At 36.7% G+C, this 21,872-nt stretch overlaps 1 pseudogene; it reads left to right on the top strand.

The window, feature by feature from the left end:
- The first annotated feature begins 10,817 nt into the window (after nt 1-10,817).
- LOC132276585 (subtilisin-like protease SBT4.14) lies at nt 10,818-20,596 on the top strand (annotated as a pseudogene).
- The last annotated feature ends 1,276 nt before the right edge of the window (nt 20,597-21,872 follow it).

Below are 21,872 nucleotides of genomic sequence, written 5' to 3' on the forward strand. Positions count from 1 at the left end.
TCTAGGGATGGATTAACATATCAGTTAAGTCCTACCTATTTTATATAAGGGAATGGATTAACTAAAATGTTAAGTCATACTTATATTCAAGTCAGGTCAGCTAAATAAGTTGAATGACTTATGGAGGATTAATTTATTATATAAGGGAATGGATTAACTAAAATGTTAAGTCCTACTTATATTCAAGTCAGGTCAGCTGAACAAGTTGAATGACTTATGGAGGATTAATTTATGCTGAATAGGATGGTTATTAAATTTTATATATATAAGTATGGTGCCATGATATGAGCTTGAGTCTCAGGATCAGTGGTCAGGGTGCGTATATCGCCAGGGATGTGTAGCTAGATATAGTGTAGTTGTGTACCCTCGTAGGTCTAGGTACTCATGCCCACTCTATGTGCATTTTGCATGTTGCCTACTATTCAGGTTGAGACAACCCTATAATCTAGTGAGGTTCCTTTAGTGTGTATATATATAGATATACGGATTACTAGTTACTGTTGGATTGACTAGGATGTATACGTGTATCGGATCTTTGTTTGGACTGTAGTAGAGTAGAACTTGTTTGTGGGCCTGACTTACCATTACTTTTCAGGTGTTCGTCAGGAGTAAAGGTTGTTCGTGTTGAGCGGGGATCAGTCTACTTCATTCTTACATAGGAGTTCCTTTATGATTTAGTTTACTGATTTAGACAGTTATTGCTGTCATCTGTTTAGTTTGGATTTTCTAAGGGTCCACACAGTATAGATTCCCGAGTTGTATTTTGGAGGATCAGTTGTATCAGAAGAGTTTATTAATTAATGGAAATATATTCTGAGGTTTATTATTAGATTATCATTTTAGTTTCTTGTCAGCATTTTATTTATTCTTCTTTATTCTTTTGTACTTTGTGTTCGCTTATTGCCGATTTGTTTTTGATATCCTCGGGTATTCGGGCGTGGGCCTGGCCAACCCGCATTCGAAAATCCGGGGGTATCACATGCTGCACCAAGATCCTTCATCTAGAATCACTAGACATCTGCTTCTTCAATTTGTTGATTTCTTCAAAATCAGGACCTTTCACTAACATGTCATCAACATAGAGTAGAAGGATAATGAAACTTGATTTAAACCTCTTAAAGTAGCAGCAATGGTCAGCGTTGCACTTATTTTAGGTATGTCGCTTCATAAAACCATCAAACTTCTTGTACCACTGCCTCGGGGATTGCTTTAAACAATATAAGCTTTTATTCAACTTGCACACTAGTTTCTCTTTCCCTTTGACTGAGAAACCCTTCGGTTGTTGCATGTAAATCTCATCCTTTAGGTCACCATGGAGGAAAGCAGTTTTGACATCTAACTGCTCAAGGTGCAACCCCTTTATTGCAACTATGCTAAGAACTGAGCGAATGGTACTCAGTTTCACAACCGGGGAAAAAATGTCTGTGTAGTCAATGCCTTGCTTTTACTGAAAGCCTTTGACCACCATTCTTACCTTGTATCTCTTGGAACCATCATATTCCTCTTTCACCCTGTATACCCATTTGTTGTGAAGAACTTTTTTCCCCATGGGCAACTTGGCTAATTCCCATGTTTTGTTAGAGATAAGAGACTTCATCTCATCTTCCATTGCAAGCTCCCACTTGTTAGCATCTTCAACATGACATGCTTCATCATAGCATTCAGGCTCACCATCATCTGTAAGCAACATATAATCCAAATATTTTCGATTCGGTATATGAGGTCGCGTAGACCTTTTGGGTGCAAGTATAAGAGTTGGAATCTGCGGTGGACTATGCTCTGTGAATTCTGGCTAAGAACCCTCATCTGTCTACTTCGCGTCAATGTTCTCTGGATCATTATCCAACTCAACAAACTCAGGCTTACTCTGTGCAGGACTAGTTAACTGTGCTGCATCTTTATCCTTGTACATCACCTTCTCGTTAAAAATCACATCTCTACTTCTGATGATTTTCTTGTTCTGATTATCCCAGAGTCGATAACCAAACTGATATCCGCTTGACCCAACGAAGATGCATTTTAGCGACTTTTTAGTGACTTGGGATTGAGCTTTCCCTTAGCATGGTCATTAATATGCGCATATGCAATACAATAAAAAACTTTCAACCATGAAAAATTTACCTCTTTGCCACTCTATATCTCTTCTGGTATTCGATGCTCCAAAGGCACCGATGGTCCACGATTAATTAGGTAGGATGCTGTATTGACCATTTCTGCCCAAAATTATTTGGGTAGACCCGAATGTATGCGCATGCTTTTGGCTCTCTCAGTCAATGTTCGATTCATCCGTTCTACCACCTTATTCTGTTGTGAGGTTCCTTGCACAGTCCTCTTTAATTTGATCCCATTATTAAAACATAATTTCTTGAATCCGGTGTCTTTATATTCACCAACATTGTTTGACCTCAACCTCTTGATCTTCAAACCTGTCTCATTCTCCACCATGACCTTCCACTTCTTGAAAACATCAAATATCTCTATTTGTGCTTCAAAAAATAAACCCATACCTTCCTCGTGTAGTCATCAATAAAAGTCACGAAGTAGTATTTTCCGCCAATGGATGAGACAGTGGCTGGCCCCCAGACATCTGTATGAACGAGCTCAAGTTTCTCCTTTATGAGATCTCTGCCACTCTTCTTGAAACTAACCCTCTTCTGCTTGCCCATCACGCAACTCTCACAAAAGTCAAAATCAATTGCCCGTATGCCTGGTAGTTTCCCCTTTGAGTGCATAATTTTGAGCCCCCTTTCATTTATGTGACCTAGTCTCTAGTGCTAAAGGTTATGATCTTCTCTGTTTTCTGCAACTTCTATAGACCCACAAACACTGGTAATTGTGTAAAGAGTGCCATATTTCTTATCACGTGCAATGGTCATAGCGCCTTTGGAAACTTTTCATGAGTCTCCATTCAAGGTTGTAACAAAACCTTCATCTGACAATTATCCCACTAAAATCAGATTCTTCCTCAAGTTAGGGATGTGTCTCACATCCTTTAACTTCCAAGTTGACCCATTCAACTTGATTTGCACTTCACCCTTGCCAATGACGCTGTAAGACTGATCATCACCAAGATATACTTTGCCAAGGTTACTCGGTTCATAGCTATTAAATAGCTATTTACTTGAGGTGCCATGAAACGATGCGCCAGAATCTAAAACACGTGACTCCATCTTGCTTTCCAAAGAGCATATCAATGCATCATCTGATTCTTCTGAGACAACATTTGCTTCAGTTTTTTTTTCGGTTCCCTTCTTTGGAAGTTTGCAATCCATACGGCAATGTCCCTTCTTTCCATAATTCCAACAATCAGCATCACTGAGATCTGTGGAATTCCTGAAATTTTGATATTATGTTTTTCCATTCCTTGACTTGGATCTTCCTTTGTTTCTATTACCATTGCCCTTCTTCTTGTTTGAACCCTTGCCTTTACTTTTAACATTCAATGCCAAACCACTGGTGAAAACCCCTGTTGTTTGCCTTCTGATTTCTTCAGTCAGAATCATGCTCACAACTTTATCAAACTTCAACTTGGTCTTCCTTGCAGAGCTACTGATCACTGTAACTATGCCACTCCAACTCTCAGGTAACTGCCCTAGAATTAGCAGTGCATGGACCTCATCTTTGAAGTCGATATCAACAGACTCTAATTGTCCAACTATCTCGTTGAACATATTTAGATGTTCGTTGAACTTACCACCTTTGACCATCTTCATGTTGAACAACTTTTTGATCAAGTGCTCTTTGTTTGTTGCAGAAGGCTATTCATACATGTAATACCCCTAATTTTAAAAGGATAGTCTCGGCATTTTAATTATGGTTTTATTGCATTTTTGTATAATTATTTGATTTTTGTGTGATTATTTGATTATTTGCTAAATTGTTAATTGTTTTAGTTATATATTTTTATTTAAGTGTTTAATTGTGTATTTCATTACATGTGTTGTTTAATAGAATTAATGGTATTTTTTTTTTATTTTCTTTAATTGACTAATTGTATTTTTGTTAAAAATTATTTGTTTTACTTCATTTAAATTAGGGTTTATGTTATAATGTTTCACATTAGGTTTTGTCTTTTAGAAGTCACGTATTGGTAGCCGGCATAGATTATAAATTAGGTTTTATTCTATGGGCCGACTAGGGTTTAATTAATTTTTCGTCTTAGATTAGTAATTGGACTTAGGTTTTATTTGTGCCTATAAGTATACTGTTTAAGTCTACAAGGGTTTTGAATAACCCTATTCACGTACTGGAGGCAGAGAGAAATAGAGAGTGGCTAGAGAGGAAAACAGAGTGAGAGAATTAGGGTTTGGCTGAGACTAAGACTGAGTCAAGGAGAGAACAAAGGGTGGTTGCTCGTGGGTGAAACCAAGGGCAACAGAGGTGTTGAACGGTAGTCTAGGATTTCGTCGGAAAACTCGGAGACGACGTTGAAAGGTTTCAAACCGAAACCTAAAGACAAGTTTTATATCTATTTCTCTCCCTTTGACCTGTGTTCTTTACATGCCTAAAGCAATTTCAGGAGTAAATAAACGTAAAATTTATTGTTTATGAATGTTAAAATTTCATTAAAATCGTGTGTGTTTAAACGAATTTTTCTGTGTTTGATTTGAAGCTTTCTGTATGAATACTCGTATTATTTGATGTTGATTAATGCATAAAGGAGTTGGATTATTTTTCTGAATAACTCTGGGACTTAGTTAAGACCATTAGAGACCTTAACATAGATGAACGAAATCATCGAAAGTTGCCGGAGATGAAGCAGAAGATGCGTAGTAGGCAAAGAGGTGGCTCCTTTAGCAAAGAGCAAGCTCTTTGATAAAAGAGCAAGCTCTTTGATTTGAAAGAGAAGGCTTTTTGATAAAAGTGAAGGCTCTTTGATTTGAAAGAGAAGGCTCTTTGATAAAAGAGAAGGCTCTTTGATTTGAAAGAGAAGGCTCTTTCCCTATGTGATGGATTTTGACGATTTTGGCTACAGTGCTTGGATTTTGGAGTTCCGGAATGAATTAAGAACGTCTAAAAAGGATTAAAATGATTTTTAGGTTATGTATTAATCTCTCAGAATGTGTATTAATGAACCACATGGTATTAATAGATTAAACAGTATATAATTCTTAATTAAAGTTGCATATTGTTTGGACTTGGATGTTTTAAATTGCTGGTTCATATTTTAGCAATTTTTCGTAAATGGTTACACAGTTTAATCATGTATCATGGGTAGTAAATAAGCATGTTAATGAATATATTTTTATTATGCTTATCATGGATTGATGGATTGTTATACCCCTTATCTGTGTTTTCAATTGTTAAAATACTGTATCAGTGGCTTAAGATAAGTGTGTTAAGTTACATATTCTTATTATTACTTATTATGGACTAGTTGATATCTATTTTATCTGTATTATCAACTACTGGATATATAGATTGTATGCACCGGTATGGGACTGTGGCATATTAGGTACGTATTTGGATTAAAATGTTAATACCTACCTATTCTAGAATAGGGGATGGATTAAATACATAAGTCAAGTCCTACCTATATTTGTATCAGGTCACTAAATAACTGAATGACACACTTAGTTTTGGATGGATTTTAAATATATTATTACGGTACCACAATATGAGCATGAGTTTCAGAGTCGATGGTTAGGGAGCGTATATGTATTGGGATGCATAACTGGCTATGATGGTTTGATATGTACCCTGCTAGGCCTAGGTACTCATGCCTACTTCAGGTGCATTTTGCATGATGCCTACTAGTCAGGTTGAGACGGGCCTGTAGTCCAGTGAGAGTCCTGTAGTGTGAATATATATATACCTACGGACTATATAGTTATTGTTGAATTGTTTAGGATGTACATGCGTATCGTGTCTTTGCTTGGATTGTAGTAGTATAGAACTTGCGTGTGGGCCTGACCCACTCTTATTTTTCAGGTATCAAGTGTAATACTCCTAATTTAAAAGGATAGACCTGGAATTTATTTAATTGTTTAAGTTGAGTTTTATTTATTAAATGGTGAATTTGTTTGGCTTTAATTGTGAATTAATTGTAAATTTGTTTAGTTTGTTTTGATTTTTTTTAATTATTTATTTATTTATTTGAAATTTATGGTTTAACTGTTTTATTATTTATTTGAAATTTTAATGGTTAATTGTTTAGTTGTTGGAATTATTTGAATTAATTGTTATTATTTACTTTGTTTGAATTAATTGTTAAGTTAATTATTTAATTGTTTTACTTGAATTTATTTAATTCAATTTTAGTATTCATTCTGCTTTAATGAGACTGTATGGTGAGTTGCATACATATAGTATACACAGGTTGTGGCCGACATAGTTTATAACCTAGATTGCTCTATGAGCCGAGTAAATTAAGTTAGGGTTTAAGAGAGCCTAGAATTAGGGTAACCTAAATCCTATAAATTCAAGTATTAAGTTTTGTTTAGGGTTTTTAGAAAACCCTATTCACGTCTGTGAAGGTAGAAGGTGAACAGAGGAGAAATTTTGCAATATTTGAGTTCGCCGGAGATTGTAAAAGACGACGTAGAGATTTTGAACAAAAGTCTCAAAGGCAAGTTCTATCCTTACTCTCTCCCTTAGGCTTCGTGTTCTTTGCATTCCTAAACTGTTCCAGGATTAATTGTAAGTTAAAAAGTTTCTCTGTTCGTGCTAAAGTTTAAAATACACCAGTATGAGTGGAGGCAGCTCCAAGGTCTAAAGGAGGCGGCTCCAACTTTTGGAGACGTCTCCTTGCTCCAGTTTTTATTTTTTTCCCTTTTTCTGCTAGTTTTTGCATGCAATGATATTTCCTGGAGTTTTTGGATGTGTTTAGGGCTAGATGTGGAAGGTCTAATTGAAGCATATGGTTGAATTAAGGCTCCAGATGTGGTGTTAATTAATCTAATTGCCTGGAATTGCTTGGACAGTAGAGGAATTAATCAGATAATTACACTGTGTTTAGATTTGGAAAACTAATAAAGTTTAATTCTCTGCACTAGTAATCTTTTGAGACTGTTAATATAATTGTAACATGTTTAACTGTGTACCATGATCATGTATTTAAATTCTACATGGGTAAGATGTGTTAGTGTTGAATGGAATTAAGTTTTAAATTTAACACGAATGGAATTTTGTGAACCAACCAAAACTAAGCATGTATATATATATACTGTAATTCTGTCTTGATACTTGCGTTAATACTATTAGTATAAACTGTTGGAGGATGGACTTTATTGATGGTTATTTTAAATGTCTATAATATCAACATCTGAGTATTGAATGATAATTTAGAATAATCTTATCTTTATATCAGATTGAATGAAACAACCTAAACTGAGTAAGTTTGTGTATATACAGTGACTATGGTTCTTGATGCTTACACTATGCCTGTTAGTATCAGTGTTGGATATAAAACTGAATCTGTTTATGTATATAGCTGATTATGTTTATTGTTGCTTACACTATACCTGTTAGTATCAGCAATGGACATATGGATTTAGTTGATGTTTACTTTAATTGTTGATATTATCAACTGCTGGATGATTGGATAGTATACACCGGTATGGGACGGTGGTATACTAGGGACGGTTTGGTTTCAAAATATCAAAACCTACCTACTTTGGATTAAGAATTGGATTAACTAAAAGTTAAGTCCTATTAACTGTAGTGTCATGGTAACGACTAGTTGAGCGGCACTACTAGGGATTCTGGATGGATTTTATATATATTGTTATGGTACCTCGATATGAGCTTGAGTCTCAGGATCGATAGTTAGGGAGCATATATGCATGGGGATGCATAGCTGGCTACGATGGTTGGAGGTGTACCCTGTCTAGGTTTAGGTACACATGCCCACTTCGTGTGCGTTTTAGCATGTTACCTCTATTCAGGTTGAGACCGGCCTGTAGGCCAGTGAGAGTCCTTAAGTGTGATTATATATATATACTTACGGACTTTTAGCTATTGTTGGATTGTTTAGGATGTATATGCGTATCGGGCATCTGCTTAGATTGTAGTAGGTTAGAACTTGTTCGTGGGCTTGACCCACTTCTATTTTTCAGGTGTTCGACCGTTCAGTCATAGGCTTGATCGTGCTGAGTAGAGACCATCACTCACTCTTCCAACGATGTAGGGCTTCTCTTGATGGTTTACTTTAAATGTACTTGTTGTGGTTTCATTTCAGTTTGGATTTATTAGGGGTCCACTAGAGATGGATTCCCGAGTTGTTTAAACTATTGAAGGTTTTGGATTCTTGGATTTAAGTTTTTACTTTAAAGGATTTCATTTTAGTTTCTTCCAATTTTTATTATTTATTCTTATTTCATTTTGTATTCCGTGTTCGTTTTAAAATATTAATTGTTTGATATTCCCTCGGGTTTAGGCCTGGGCCTGATTAACCCCGGGTTTAGGCCTGGGCCTGATTAACCCGTGTCTCGGATCTGAGGGGTATCACATCAGGCGATTCCAGTCTTAGAGTTTGATCGAGCTGAGTAAGGACGATTACTCATTCTTCCTATTATGTAGGGTTTCCCGCCATGGTTGAACTTTAGATGTTATTTCAGTTATTTACATTTCATTTTGGATTTTTATTAGGGGTCCACTAGATGGATTCGCGAGTTGTTAATTATTAGAGGTTTTTATGGAGGTTTGGATTTCTGGATTTTAATTTTATTTATTTAAGTATTTTTAAATTTAGAATTCTTTTCAGCTTTTAGTTATTTAATTCTTAATTCATTTCAAAATCTGTGTTCATTTAAATATTAATTATTTGATATTCCCTCGGGTTTGGGCTTGGGCCTAATCAACCCATATCTCGGATTCGAGGGGTGTCACAATACATACTAGAAAGGGTTGCCATGAGAGACATCGTCGTCTTCTTGTTCTTGGTGTTGAAGGCGACTGACTTTGACAACGTCAATCTGACAGTGCCAAGGGCTTTCCTATCAAGTAATTCCCAATCTGCATCCTTTGTATCCTCTGGGTTCTCTCCTAAAGGTTGATACAGATTTTTCTAAAACAAGAGGTCTTCTATTTGCATCTTCTAGAAACTAAAGTTTGTGCTATTAAACTTCTCGATCATGGATGTGGATGTCTTATCTTCTGATGCCATTACTCCCACTTGAATGGACAGATCTGATCGAAAGACTTTTAGAATCTCGTCAGACACCTTCTATGCCCTAGGTTCTCAACCAAAGGTTCTGATACCAGTTGTTGGAATTGCTTTGCACAATCAACCGGATTTGATACCAGTTGTTGTGGCGAAAATGCAAAATAAATAACGCTGTTTAAGGAATAAACAAGTAATCACGAAGAATAAAAAAATCACACACAAGAACACAAGATATACATGGTTCACCTAAATCTTAGGGTTACATCCATGGAGCACACCGAACAAATTCACTATGAAAAAGATGAAGAATTACATTGGAGAATTCTCTCTCAATCTCTCTCAATTTCTCTCTCTTGTATTGGCATAAATTTATCTCTAACTCTCACACTCTCTAAAATCTGATTAGAGTTGATATTTATAAAGTCCCAAACTTGTCCTATAAGAACTTGCCTTTTGTAGAATCCAAAACAAATAAGGAAGTTAAATCAGATCAGGAAACTGAATTTTTCTTAAACTTCAGCAGTGTTGGAGTTTCCATATAATTAAACATTCCTAAAAATTAATCAAACTCCACAAAACCATAACAGTGGTCTCTACATAGGGATGGCAACGGAGTGGGGTGGGGCGGGGATCTCATTCCCCATCCCCATCCCCGGCCAAAAATTTCACCCCCGTCCCCGCCCCCATCCCTGTTAAAAATTTCAATCCCACCCCCATCCCCGCCCCCACCCCGCCACCATCTTCCCCGCCCCTGTCCCTGCCTAGCCCCGCCCCCGATTAAGTTCTCCTGATTCTCAATATCACAGTTCCAGGATTAAAAAAAAAAAAATCACAGCTCCAATTGTAAAAATAAAAAATAAAAAAATCACAGTTCCAATTGTAAAATAAAAATAAAAAATCACAGTTCAATCAAAACCAAAATGATTTGATCCATTATATATATATATATATATATATATAGGTTTTCTAATAATCTGATAGGATAACTCCAGCCTTTAGACTATAAACATTGTAAAATATTGGAATAAACTCAAAAAACTAAATAAATAAATAAAATCACAGTTCCATGGATCCAAAATCCAACACTCCAAATATATATATACACACACTTACATATGCATATATCGGTGAGGGCTGAGGGGGAAGAGCCGACGCCGGTAAGGGGGAAGAGCCGACGCCGATGAGGGGGAAGAGCCAATACAGGTGAGGGGGAAAAGCCGATGTCGGAGACGGATTCGGAAGGACGCAGAAGAGCCGATGCCGGAGACGGACGCGGAAGAGTCGATGTTGTTGTCGATTCTTAGGAGAAGAAAGAGAGAATATCAGATGGTGAAGGAAGGAGGAGGCCGTGACTTGGGTTGCCGCCTTAGTTTAGAATTAGACATGATTTTAGGGTTTCAATATATATGGTATATATAGAGTATAGGCTAATTTGGTAAATATAATAAAATAGGTAAGGGTATTTTAGTAATTGCACATTTAAGTGGGGTGGGGCGGGAATACCCCATCCCCTCCCCCGGCCCTGGCGGGTTTTCACAATTTATCCACATTCTCATCCCCGTTTACATAAAAAGGTCCCCATCCCCGCCATAAACGGGGCGGGGCAGGGCGGGGCCCCGGCGGGGATGGGGAATTTGCCATCCCTGTCTTTACACTATATAAGTTTTTCCATTTGCCATTAGGTGTTTCTCACTTCTCATTCACCATATTCATTCTCTAGGTAATCTGTCTCTCTTCCCGCATTGGGGAATTTTCATTACCATTCTTCTTCGTAAAAAAAACCCGACTTCAATCAACCCCAAGACTTGTCACGCCCTTCATGCAAGTTCTGTCTTATTTTTCTTTACTTAGGCTGTGTTTACTTTCAGGCCACATGTTAAAGCATTAGGTTACGTATAATTCTGGTCTCAAAAAATGATCATTCTTCTATGGTTTTTCTATATATATATTGTTTTTTTATTTATTTAAGAAATTACTTTTTTTTATAATATTTTGTTGGTTTTCTTACTATGAATAGGGAGGAGGACTACCTGCAAAGATGTCCAGAGGTGGATATATTCGCTACTTTCCTATATTTTCTACTCTTCTTGCTATTACCTTAACTGCAGGTCTTGTAGCTGTAAATGGAGATGTGGAAAAGGTATGATCACTAAGCTTCGATCTCTCCCTTAATTCAAAGTTTAATAATATTTTATATTATTATATAATATTATATATAACTTGCAGGATTTTTACATAATTTTCTTGAGAGATCATCCCATCTTTTCTAGAGAACAGTCAGTTGACGAAGAATCTTTGTTTAAGTCACATATTGATGTCCTTTAAACCTTGAAGGGAAGGTTAATTAAATGTCTCTCTATATCTTTATGTATTATACACACTATATCTATATATGTAGGTTTTTATGTGCATAATGTAATGTCTATGTTGAAACAGCGATGTTGATGCTAAGGAGTCCCATGTTTATAGCTATACAAAAATCTTCAATGCATTTGCTGCAAAACTATCTGGAGATGAAGTCAAAAAGTTATCCGGTACGTGTAGAACTTGTTAAATATCATTATTTCATATTTAATTGTTACTTAATAATTATATATGTCTAAAAATGAATGTCTAGGCATGGATGAGGTGCATGCTGTTTTCAAAAATCAATATCAAAAGCTACTTACAACTCGATCATGGGACTTCCTTGATTTTCCTTAAACAGTAGGAAGAAATTTGAAAATGGAGAGGGACATTATTATTGGTGTACTAGATTCAGGTTAGAAATGTTGTGTTTGTGTATTCAATTTAATGCAATTTTTTGAAAACTAATAATGTGTGTGTGTACGTGCCCTGGTCAGGTATCAGTCCAAATTCAGAAAGCTTTAAAAACAATGGATTGGGTCCTCCACCAGTGAGATGGAAAGGAAGTTGTGGCCCCTTTGTTAATTTTGTAGGATGCAACAAGTATATTCAAATCCTTAATTATATATTTCATTAACTGTAAAGCACAACTAATCATCTTATTAATTTTTAGTTTTGGTGTTATGTTATAGCAAGCTTATCGGAGCCAAATACTTCAAGGTAGACAAGAAACTGTTTACACCCATTTTGGTAATTGGGTTTGGGCTTCAATTGGACTTGATGATCAATGATATAGTAGTATGGGCCAAGAACATAAAGCCTGGTCAGTGATGATGTGCTAGGAGTTTGGGCCGAGAAGGATATTTGGGTCATGGAAGGTGATTGGATTGAATGTGGTTTGGAATAACATTTTAGTTGGAATAAAATCCATTAGTGCTATACATGAATAGTGACGTGGCAGTTCTCATACAAAATAACGCTATATGCAAGGATGCTACATGGATAGAATATTCTTAAACTTTATGTTAGATAAGATTTATGTGTTTACTTGATTTTTGAATTAGTGTTTATTTAGGAATGTTTAGTTTGAATTTATTTTTAGTTGGTTTATCGATAGGATTAGATTTTATTTGGAATTAGTATTTAGTTAGGATTAGTTTAATTTGAAACATTATGTGGTTGTATTAGAATATAACTAGGATGCTTGTATTTAAGAATTTGTTTTACCATTTACTCTATAAATAAACAGAGAGGCACGCTATACAAGAGGTCCAACACCCTCAGAATCCTTATTATTATTTTGTTTGCTTTCTCAAGCACTTTCCTCAAATAGCATCCTTGCTATTTTTTTCTCTCTCTCTACTTCAGTCTTTTTCTATTTCTTTCCCCATATCTCTTTCTCCCTATCTCTTCTCCCTATCACTTTCTATATCTATTTTTTCCATTTTCTATTCTCTTGTTACGTTACTATAAATTGTTTACGGAAAGTCCTTTTAACTAAGGCAGTTTTGAACCCAAAAGAGGAATTTATTTGTTCCCTTTTTCCTTGCATCGTCTGAGAGTCAACTTTTTCAAAGGGACTAAAGTTGACAATTCACAATCGAACCACCCAAGTGGTTCTGGCACGCCCGTTTTCCATCAATTTAAGATCGGCTCTAGCCAGCCAATTTTAGGTTCAACATTTTTGACACGCCCGGTGGGACCCTATCAGGTGAGCAAGTTATAGTAAGGATGCCTCCAAAGCTAAGAGGTTCGAAAGGCGTGAATACAGGAGATAATACTGACGAAGAAAATCCATAGATCGGCGTAGGCGATGATGCCGACTCTTCTATTCCATTCGACGTTCCTTTGGGTCGGGTACTGGAATCGATTATGCAAAAATTCAATGCCCAGCAAGCACAGATCGGTGAGGTGAGATCTCAAATGGGATAATCAAATCAGCTTTTGGTTTCTCAAATTCATGAGATAAGATCGATGACAGGGGAGTTAAACCAAATGATGTATACCCAGTTGGAGAAGATGAGTCAGAAACTTGAAACAAATGTACCAGCAAATCAAAGCCGAGAAAATCGCCATGATCACGCTAAAGCATCTCATGTCAATGAGTCCATATTCCAGCATATGACAACACCATTGATACATATATCCCAAGGGCCTCGAATAGGCATCATACCGCTAAGTGCAGGACTTGGTATTACAATCGGCAATGTGCCGAATCATACCAGTATATCAGTAAATCAAAGCCGAGACAATCGGCATGATCAAGCTGAAGTATCTCATGTCAATGAGTCCATATTCCAGCGTATGATGGCACCATTGATACATATATCCGAAGGGCCTCGAACAGGCATCATACCGCCAAGTGCAGGACTTGGTATTACAATTGGCAATGTGCCGAATCATACCAGTATATCAGTAAATCAAAGCCGAGACAATCGGCATGATCAAGCTGAAGTATCTCATATCAATGAGTCTATATTCCAGCGTATGACGGCACCATTGATACATATATCCGAAGGGCCTCGAACAAGCATCATACCGCCAAGTGCAGGACTTGGTATTACAATCGGCAATGTTCCAAATCATACACTCGGCATGCCGATTGAGAATCCACCAATCTTATCAGATCCGCCGGCAGTAACTACTGTGCCGGTATATCATCCACCAGTGAATAATCAGCATAATCAAAATGTGCAGCATCCACATGTGCAGCCGATTCCACCAGTGAGAGATCAACAAAAAGTGGTAGGAAACCTAAACCAAGGTAGTGTTAACCCATTGATACCTCTAGCGGTTGCCGAGGGGCAAGTAAATGCCGATCCACAAAGAGAGTGGGTTAATTTATTCATTCCGCGGCACCCAAATGATCCTCCAGGAAGAAATGCAGGGATCGATAGGTCTCAAATTTTGGCTTTAATACAGGCCGAAGTGGCACAGGGTCGCAAATGTGGTCAGCCAGTATACAAAAAGCCCTATCTTGATCATGTCGATGCCCATGAGTTGCCTAGAAATTATCGGTATCCTGATTTTTCTATATATAGTGGTGAAGAGAATTTTTCTACGGTGCAACATATTGCGAGGTTCACAGCACAATGTGGTGAAGCAGGCCCAAGTCCTTGGTTGAGGATGAGATTATTCTCTAGTTCTCTTACCGGGGCGGCGTTTGAATGGTATAACAACTTACCAGCCAACTCTATTCAGACTTGGGATGAAATGGAGGAAGCCTTCCATACCCATTTCTACTGAACAAAGACAAAGGCTATGCTGGCAGACATATCCCGTTTATCTCAGTTACCGAGCGAATCGGTTGAAACTTTCGTGGCCAGGTTCAGAAAAGCTAAACTCAAATGCCGAGTAAGTTTGCCAGAACCAGAATGCATCAAGTTGGCATTAAACGGTTTAGACATTGAACATCGCAAGAGGTTTGATGGGGTCGAGTTTCAAGATCTCTTCGATTTGGCAGACAGAGCTTCTCGGTATGAGGTTCAACTAAAGAAGCAAAGAATTATTGAGTGGCTTACCTTCCTAATTAAGCCTGGTGAAGAGTCTCAGCAGGATAATTCTAGCAACAGTAGTGTAAAGGCAGAAAAACAAAATCGGCTAGAATATATATCTAGCCGATTCCATTCCCAAAATCGGCATTCCTCAAGAATAAAAATTATAGAAGAGGTCTTCGCTACTGATGTTGCCGAATTAGATGATGATGATTGGAGGATTCCTTATATCTTATTCTTATCACATCGAACTCCAGAAGCCGATCGAAAAATAAAAAGAAGTGCAGTCGATTATGTACTTATGGATGGAGATCTTTATAGAAGATCGCATGATGATGGTCTACTATTTCAATGTTTTAGCAAGTTTGAAGGTTTAAAGATTATGGCAAAGGTACACGAAGGAATATGTGGAGCTCACCAAGCCGACATCAAAATGAAATGGTTGATACGCCGATATGGATATTATTGGCCTGGAATAAGGAAAGATTGCATTACCTATGCAAAGGGTTGTACAGATTGTCAAAAGCATGGCCCAATGCAGTGGATTTTAGCAATAGAGATGCAATTATTAGTCAAACCATGGCCCTTCAGAGGTTGGGCCATGGACTTAATCGGCAAGATTAATCCTCCTTCATCAAAGGGTCATCATTGGATTATTTTAGCTACCGATTATTTCACCAAAAGGGTAGAAGCCGAGGAATATGTATCAGTAACTAGTAATACTGTTATATAGTTTTTAGAGCGACATATCTTTTACCGATTTGGTTTATCAGAAACAATTGTTGCCGATAATGGATTTGTGTTTCGAGCAGGAGAAGTATTGCAACTCGGTTGTGATATGCAAGTAAAAATAGTAACTTCAACACCCTATTATGCTCAAAGGAATGGCCAGGCTGAGGCTTCGAATAAAGTTGTAATTGAAATCATTGAAAAAATGATAAAGGACAAGCCGAGGTGTTGGCATGGAACCTTTTCAGAAGCCTTGTGGTCTTATAGAAATTCAAAGCGAACAAGTACAGGAACAACTCCTTATCGGTTAACCTTTGGCCATGATGCTGTGTTGCCAATGGAGTTAAATGTAAAATCAACAAAGGTAATGAAGACTTACGACAAAAAGGGTGAAGTTCAAGTCATTTGCAGAGGGTGATATGGTTTGGCAAACAATTCTCCCACCTAGAAAAGTAGACAGAACTTATGGCAAGTGGTCACCTACATGGAATGAACCATATATAGTTCATCAGGTGTTGCATGGAGGTGCATATAAGTTGAAGGATTTGGATGGTGAGGTGCATGAAAGACCAATAAATGGAAGGTATTTGAAGAAGTATCAATCCACTATTTTTGAACTTTTGGAGGAAAAGAATGCCTCTAATAAGTCAAATATAAAGGGTGAGTGTTCAGCTTAAGCCATTTATGAACCTGGAATAATGATGACAGTGGGTGGTTCTATGGTGTGTATATCAACTTGATACAATGGGTGTAATTTAAATTTTGGAAGCCGAAGGGTTAAAACGGCTACCAAAATTGGGGGGCATTGTTGACACCCATTTTGGTAATTGGGTTTGGGCTTCAATTGGACTTGGTGATCAATGATATAGTAATATGGGCCAAGAACATAAAGCTTGGTCAGTGATGATGTGCTAGGGGTTTGGGCCGAGAAGGATATCTGGGTCATGGAAGGTGATTGGATTGAATGTGGTTTGGAATAGCATTTTAGTTGGAATAAAATCCATTAGTGCTATACATGAACAGTGACGTGGTAGTTCTCATACAAAATAACGCTATATGCAAGGATGCTACATGGATAGAATGTTCTTGAACTTTATGTTAGATAGGATTTATGTGTTTACTTGATTTTTGAATTAATGTTTATCTAGGAATGTTTAGTTTGAATTTATTTTTAGTTGGTTTATCGATAGGATTAGATTTTATTTGGAATTAGTATTTAGTTAGGATTAGTTTAAATTGAAACATTACGTGGTTGTATTAGAATATAACTAGGATGCTTGTATTTAGGAATTTGTTTTACCATTTATTCTATAAATAAACAGAGAGGCACGCTGTTCAAGAGGTCCAGCACCCTCAGAATCCTTATTATTATTTTGTTTATTTTCTCAAGCACTTTCCTCAAATAGCATCCTTGCTATCTTTATCTCTCTCTACTTCAAGTCTTTTTCTATTTCTCTCCCTATATCTCTTTCTCCCTATCTCTTTCTCCCTATCACTTTCTATATCTATTTTTTCCCTTTTCTATTCTCTTGTTACGTTACTATGAATTGTTTACGGAAAGTCCTTTTAACTAAGGCAGTTTTGAACCCAAAAGAGGAATTTATTTGTTCCATTTTTCCTCGCATCGTCTGAGAGTCAACTTTTTCAAAAAGACTAAAGTTGACAATTCACAATCGAACCACCCAAGTGGTTCTGGCACGCCCGTTTTCCATCAATTTAAAATCGGCTCTAACTAGCCGATTTTAGGGTCAACAGAAACTCGTTCCTGGGGAAATATTGTCACCGGTAGATGTGGACAGCCACGGGACTCATGTATCATCAACAGCTGCTGGAAGTGTTGTAGCAAATGCAAGCGTATATGGACTTGGTAGAGGGACTGCACGCGGAGCAGTGCCGTCGGCGAGATTGGCTATGTACAAGGTGTGCTGGGGTAGTTATGCAAATATGGATATTCTTGCTGCCTTCGATGCCGCTATCAGTGATGGTGTTGATATACTGTCCATGTCTCTTGGTTCTCCATCGCAACATATCTTGGACGCTGTAGGAGTGGCTTCATTTTTTGCCATGAGAGCTGGGGTCATCACAGTTGCTGCTGCTGGAAATGAGGGACCAACTCCCAGTACCGTCACCAACCATGCACCCTGGATTTTAACTGTGGCAGCTACTGGTATAGATCGCCAGTTCAGGAGCAAAGTTGTGTTAGGCATTGGCAAAACCACTTCAGTAAGTATTATTAATTTGCTAGCTTTGTTATACATACGGTTTAATTACTAATTAACTCAACCAATTGCTGTCTTAATCATATGGTGTAATTAATACATCTACATGCGTACAATATTAATGCAGGGAAGGGGAGTAAACACATTCAACCCAAAGCGAAAATTGTACCCACTTGTTAGCGGGGCAGATGCAGCCAAAGCATCTGCGAGCAAGGAAAATGCAAGGTTATATGTACTACTTTTGTGGATGCATTAATTATATATATATATATATATATAGTACGTGTTTAATTAAAGAAGGCCTTATTAAAACTTAACTTGTGGGCGTCGCTATATACAGTTATTGTATTGAAAACTCAATCAATCCTGTCAAGGTGAAAGGAAAAATTGTCTCGTGCAATTTAACGTCAGAACTATCTGATTCTTATATCAAAAGCATTGGAGGGATCGGCGCTATCTTCAATGCTGATGATCTTATCATTGACCCAATTTACATGGCACCAGCAACCACAGTGAATTCCACCGAATTTGAACCCATTAATGACTATATACACTCTCAAAGGTAACTATATTACTATATTTCTAGGCCACTGCTATATATATACTATATTACAATATTTATGACCAAATTAAAATGTTTCATTATTTAATGGAAGAAGGAATGATTGGGTTTTTAAGTGTTTCAGATCTCCATCTGCTGTGATATATATGTCACAAGAAGTTAAAATCCCAGCTCCATTTATGTATTTTTTCTCATCTCGGGGTCCAAGTCCAGGATCAGAATACATTCTCAAGGTGTGCGCGCGCGTTCGTTTGTGTTAATTACAAGGGTTTGTACCTTCTTCCATAAACTAAATATTATCATTAAATAAGGCCTCGTTCTCATATGAACTTGCTTCATTGATGTATAATGGAACAGCCTGATATTGCAGCTACGGGCGTTGGTATCTTGGCAGCATACACCCCTTTGGCGACACTTACCGGGCGTAAAGGTGACACCTGACATTCGAAATTCGCATTCAAGTCTGGAACTTCTATAGCATGTCCACACGTTAGTGGTGTAACTGCTTATGTAAAGTCATTCCATCCGGATTGGACCCCGACTGTAATAAAATCCGCTATAATGACAACTGGTAAGACCAACCTCCTATCTTCTCATTTCTTCTTTGATTTTTAACTAAGTTGATTATCACCAATTTTTTTAGGACTTGAATTACTTATATGACAAAGTAAATTAAAAAGTTTCCAAGCAATTTAAATAAGAATTACTTACAATAAAGTTTTCACTATAGTATAATTCCTTTGTATAGTCCTCCTAAATTTGTTTATAGTATGCTATCTGAGAGCCTGGTGTACTTGGCTTAGCCCTTTTTATATAATTTTCATGCATGCTCTTACTTAAATTTTCTTGAAATATTTGTCAAAGCAACACCTTTGAGCTCAAGAGTGGCTAATGATGCTGAATTCGCCTACGGTGCTGGCCAAATGAACCCAACCAAAGCATTGAACCCCGGCCTTGTCTACATTGAACATGAAGAGGATTACATTCCATTTCTATGCCGAGAGGGTTACAGTGGAACCTTTCTTGCCCCACTATTTGATAAAAAAATCAAATGCTCGAATTATCCTCCTCCAACAAGTCATGATGCTCTTAACTATCCCACTATGCAACTTCATTTGAAAAACACTACTCAACGCCCGACCACGGTTGTTTTTCAAAGGAAGGTAACTAATGTTGGTCCTTCTCCGTGTAAACTATAATAATTCGTGTTAAGCCATTAATCACAAATTTACATGAATCACATATCTTAGAACTTCATAATTTTCACATATCTATAATGCATAAATAAATACTAGTTAGATATAAATACCTCGATTCACGATATCAATTCTTGTTGAGATTAAGTTCAACGTCCAGATCCTTTGGCCACGAACTAATCTGCAACTCTGATCAACAGGCAAAGGTGGAAACCGGTTTCTCTCTCTTGGCCTTTTGCACACATAAAACTTTTACGTGTTGTTTCATTAATTGTACATAATTGATGGAGTATATGCACTTTTATAAAGGCAGAGAGAGGACCAGTTTTCCTTTTTGTAATACAATTCTACTTTCCATCAAAGTAAAGAATAAGAAAGGAAAACGCTTCTCCAATAAGTAATTACCAAAAAGGTAATTATAAGTTGACCAAATAATATAATATTAATCTGATACCTATTTACTTAACCATCAAGTAATATGTCACATGTCCAAATCATGTGGGCCACAATTAAATAAATAATCTTACACTCCATCCATTTACAATGCCACCATTACAGCACCCAAAGGAGTGGAGATCACTGTCAACCCTATAAGTCTCTCCTTCTCTTCTGCCTTCCAGGAGCGGAACTTCAAGGTCGTGGTGAAAGCGCAACCCATGTCTAAGGGTGAAAAAATAATTTCAGCTTCGCTCTCATGGAGAAGCTCTAGACATATTGTCAGGAGTTCAATTGTTATTTATCAATGAGAAGATCGACTTACCCTGCAATGAATCTTGTAGTGTTATGAAACTGCACAAAGGATGAAGCTAGCATGGTTAAAAATAAAAATGGAAGGTAATCCAATGCACGTGATTTGGGGGTACCATGTGTGTATGTGTATGTGTGTTTGTGTATATGTATTGCAACTCTCTATATGTATTGCAACTCTCTCAAATATAAACTTTTTCGTGATGCACCATGAATTGCCAATTTATCTAGTTTATCACACTATATGAATTTTATTTTATTGAGGATTCCTCCTTCAAGGAACTCCAATCTATAATTCAAGTGTATAAATCAATCAAATGGTGAAACACTTCCAAATCAAATAAAAATTAATAAGGACATATATACCTTGTTTTAATCCACATGGTCAACAGATAAGATGAGCCAAGGTGGGCCAAGGTGAGTATCAGCAAGAACAGAGAATTTTTGAATTAGAAAAAGATGGAAGATTACATATAAACTTGGGCAAATCGTGAAATTATACATGGACTTTCAACTCAATCTTTAGTTGAAAATGCATCAGATTTGTATTAATTTTATTTATCAATTTGTTACATGTAACATATTAATTAGTGATTGATCGGGATTAAAAAATTTGAAACCAAGTATCATTAGTTGGAAATGCATCAAATACATGTTAATTTTATTTATCATTTTATTTACATATGTCGGGACTAAAAAAATCCAAAACCATGTAACAATTTTTCAAAATTCTGAATCTAGCTCTATCATTTTGATGGGTAGGACATGTAAATCTTGCGTGAGATCTTACAGAAGTTAAAACAAAAGGTGAAAGATACTTTCAACCTACCCATTATCGCTCTGGATGATTAAAGTTAAAGACATAAACGTACACTTCAAAAAAAAATAAAGCTCGACTTGGTTTTGACTCAATCATTAGTTGAAAATGCATCAGATTTGTGTTAGCTTTATTTATCATTTTGTTTACATACTAATTAGTGATTAGTTGGAACTAAAAAATCCAAAACCATGTATCATTAGTCGAAAATACATCAAATTTATGTTAGTTTTATTTACATATGACGGGACTAAAAAATCCGAAACCATGTAGCAATTTTTCAAAATTCTGAATTTTGCTCTATCATTTCAAAATGAAGGGACATGTAAATCTTGCCAGAGATCTTGAAGATGTTAAAACAAAAGGTGAAAGGTACTTGCAACCCATTATCCCTCTGATTAAGGTTAAAGTCATAAAGGATAATGTTTAGCTACTCATCGGTAAATAACTTCACCCTATTCACCCCTCATGTTTTCTAATAACAACATACCACATCAGCTTTAATAAAAAAATTATTTAATGGTTGATCTGAGATAATACAGAGAACGTGAATTATTTAGTTATTAAAACTGATATAATATATTGTCATTAAAACGCACGAGGGGTGAGTAGCTTAGTATTATCCTTCTACTTTTGGACATATTATCATCCACTCA

The sequence above is a fragment of the Cornus florida genome, unplaced genomic scaffold, assembly GCF_030987335.1.
Source record: "Cornus florida cultivar Cherokee Brave unplaced genomic scaffold, ASM3098733v1 CherokeeBrave_3.0.0_Hap2_Chr10, whole genome shotgun sequence".
Classification (NCBI taxonomy): Eukaryota; Viridiplantae; Streptophyta; class Magnoliopsida; order Cornales; family Cornaceae; genus Cornus; species Cornus florida.